The 3446-nt window shown below is 49.4% G+C and overlaps 1 long non-coding RNA gene across 1 annotated transcript; it reads right to left on the bottom strand.

Annotated features, from left to right (window-relative positions):
* Window positions 1–690: 690 nt before the first annotated feature.
* On the bottom strand, window positions 691–2753 carry LOC124231153 (uncharacterized). The gene is made up of 3 exons (XR_006886392.1): window positions 2609–2753; window positions 1801–1935; window positions 691–1017 (listed from the first exon to the last, which is right to left on the bottom strand). It is a non-coding gene; the product is annotated as an uncharacterized LOC124231153 (long non-coding RNA).
* Window positions 2754–3446: the final 693 nt, after the last annotated feature.

The following is a 3446-nucleotide window of genomic DNA, read 5'->3' as shown; positions in this document are numbered from 1 at the left end:
TGGCTTTGACTGTGGAGGAAAGGGAAGGTCTCGGGGAGGTAGCCAGGACAGCTTGTGCGCCCCAAATTTGTCACGAGAGGATTCGTGAGTGCGTGCCCAGATATGGGTCTCACCCATGATAGGGTTGGCAGTGAAGGGGATCAGAATATGCCACCCCAAAATACACCACTTTGATGTTAGGATTATTTTGAGCTGAAGGCAATTAAGAAACAGCAGACACAGAAGGAGCTCTCTGCCCCCTCTTTCTGCCTGAAAGCAGGGGTACATTTCCCTGCGTGAAGGTATGCCCCCTCCCCTCTCCTGCTTAATCACTGAGGCACTGACTTGAATCTGCATAACAAGCCTTACTAAAATAACCCTCATCTTCCATTAGGTTCCCCTGTATATTTACCTTCCTCCAATTCACCACCCCAGAAGCTCGAACCCCTTTAACTCTTCTCTACACTGTGTTGTCCTTTGTTAAAATGGTACATAAACCCCCAGGCTTTATTGCTTTGGGGGATTTTCACTTCTTTTCTGTGAGGTCCCGCGTATGCATATGAAATAAACCTACTCTCCTGTTCATCTTTTCTTTTGTCAGTTTAATTTGCTGGCCTCGGTCACTGAATATAAGAGGGCACAGGAGAAGTTTCCCCCTACCCGCTATGGCAGTGAGGGATTGTCTTGGATCTGTCCAAGAGGGCTGCATGGAGGAATAAACAGGTCTTCTCAGGGAGAAGCTTGAGGTATCAGCACATTCATAGAGGCCGAGGAAGGAATGAGTGAGTGAGTGAGTGGCTGGAATAGAGAGCATTTGTCCTGTGAAGCAAACTTCAGGGAAGAGATCCTCAGTGATTGTGAGTTAAGATCATCAAAAAGAGCCTGTGAGAGTCAGCTTTCAACGTCTGCCAAGTCCAGAGAGAGCAGACGCCACATCACCATGCCCAGGCCAATCAGGCAAGAGCTTTCCTGCTCCCCTCGCCTCTTCTCATTTCCAGAACTCCAACTCTGAAAGTGTCAGGACTCATGGCTAGTAAGCTGAGGAAGGAGAAGGAGAAAGTTAGCAGCTGACCACGCACCCCTTCCCCAGCCCCCTTCTCTCTCCCTCTCAAGGACCCTGAGCCGGGAGATGCTAGGAAGCTTCAGTTTTAAAGCAAGAAGTTATGTGACTGAATATTTCCATTATTAAATTTATACTGTGTGTTTTGAAGGGAGCAGAGGATTGTTGTTATTACCAAATGTGACCACAAAGTCATAGGATTTGCTCTAAATTCTATCTGGGGCAGAGGAAGAACTTGCTCCCTTGAACAGATGACAAAGGATGGTGGGAAACCAAAACAAATTGTCTTTGATTACACTCATGAGTCATGTTTATTCAGCATGATGATCATTCATATTTCCAATACTGGGAGATTTCCTGGTGCCCAGGGAAAGAGTGAGCTGTGGTTTATGAGTTAGACTCCAGCTCAGAATCCCAGGAACTTCGCTGGAGAGGTGACACAACTGTATAAATAGGCAGTGCCCACAGCCACCGTGGGCCCATATTCAAGAAGTCTCCATTGCTCCCCATCCAACCTCGAAGCCCATCCTGACCAGGGATTGAAAGTGGTGAGAGCCACCACTGCTCTCGTCGCTGCAAGACAGTGGAGGCAGACGGCTGCCACTGGGAATCCCAAGCTTGAGGTACAAATCCAGTGTCTGTACCCCCAGAGATTGCTCAGTGATGAATATATTAAGAGCTTGAACCCTTTGGATGAATGGATTGGATAATCATCATGAATATTACAGTACACAAAGTATTTGGGGCCCTTCTGAACTTACTGTCTTTCAGCTCCAAACCTACTCTTCTGTTCTCAGCCTCATGCTGGAGCTGAGCTCTGCAAACCGTATTCCAGCTTTGCCAGCTGGCTCCATGTCAGCTCTTCCAGTGGGAAGCACTAGAGGGAGGCAGCATGGCTGGAGGAGAAAGAAAGGACTCCTCGTAGGTTTCCTGTCCCTATCGATGCCACCCTTATCTCACCCCATCACCCTGGCAGTGGCAGTTCCTTCTTGTAGCAGCACCTGCGTGCAGTCTGCCGTTTCTCTAACACTGAGAGAACCAGCCCCATCACACTCCCCCTCCCAGGAGCCCCCAGGTCCCCACAGGGCCCCTCCCCAGCTCAGAGACACCAGCTCAGCTGAGCAGCACACCTGCTCAGAGTCTGAACCTCAGGTTTCTGGGTTTTAATAATTCCCACTTCTTTCCTCACCTTGCCCAGGGGCGATGGCCACTCCTTCAGGTGCTACCTCTGTGATACTGTCATGCACCCTTTTTGCCTTTTTAGTTTCCCATTTCACATAGTTAACGATTACTATATTACCTTCTCTGTTCAAATTACTGATGTTTCTGTCTTCGGGCCGGTCCCTGCCTGATACTCCTCTTAATGAAAAATGGAGAATTGGAGGCCCTCAGGGGACTCGCTGGGGTAAAGAATCAGTGAGGCCTCTGGGGAAAAGGCTAGGAAAATTTTGACTCATTTCTGAACCGTTTTTGAATCATGGAGACCTCTGAGAGACAGATGCAAACAACGGGCTTTCTCTCTAGAAACTGTAAGTATCAGCACATGCCCAGCCTCCAACCCTCACTCACAATTTTACACCCAGTGGTAGGGCTGGTGGAGCCCCAGGCCAGGTCAGTCGCTTCTGTGGTAGAATGTTGGCTGGGCTGAGTCTCCATCTTGGAGAAAATCTGGTTGGCTCGCAGAGGCTGTTGCCCAGGCCGGAGAAAAGTCGAACAAAAGGACTGTCAGTGCTGGGTTGCCAAGGAGCTGTCCTAGATTTTCAAACTCCCTGAATTTGAGATAAATATCCTGACTATGGACCTGCCTGGATCTGTAGTTGCTCTTGCATCTAAAGCCTTAAAAATGTATCTTTTTCAGCAACAACTATTTTACTGGTGGGGGCCCAGCCAACAAGAACGAGGCCTTGTGAGGCACAGCCGTGTTTCGGGGCTCTCCTCCCTAGAGGCCCCGGGCTGACCCAGCCAGCTGACCTGGCCAGGTCCCAGTCGCTTTCTGCCGCGTAGAGTGTAGCCCTCCTGGAGAGAAAGGCAAGTCGCCATCTCCTGGCTGGCACTAGTATTGCAGGCTGATTTTCCAGAAAGCGATTCCTGGTGCCCAGTTTCCAAGGATGAGAACTTCCCTTTGGCTGTGAGTTAGTAATCTGGATGTGTTTTGTGGAGGATTATGCGCTAGGCCATTAGAGGGGAGCATACAGAGTTTGGGGAAAGTTACTACCTCTGGCTCTCAGTTTTTCCATCTTTAAGGCAAGGCAGTTATGTAGATGCCGAGAGTCTGGCTCTGGTTTTCCCTTCCCTATCACACAGCCCTGTTGAGCTGTCCACAATAGAAGGCAGCACCAGAGAAGGGAAAAGAATTCTTCCCCACCTCACTTGCACAGTGAGATGGCCGCCACAGACCTCTACAGAG

This window comes from Equus quagga, chromosome 20 (assembly GCF_021613505.1).
Source record: "Equus quagga isolate Etosha38 chromosome 20, UCLA_HA_Equagga_1.0, whole genome shotgun sequence".
Lineage (NCBI taxonomy): Eukaryota > Metazoa > Chordata > Mammalia > Perissodactyla > Equidae > Equus > Equus quagga.
The sequence above is the reverse complement of the archived record's forward strand: the minus strand, read 5'-3'. Positions and strand labels throughout refer to the sequence as shown.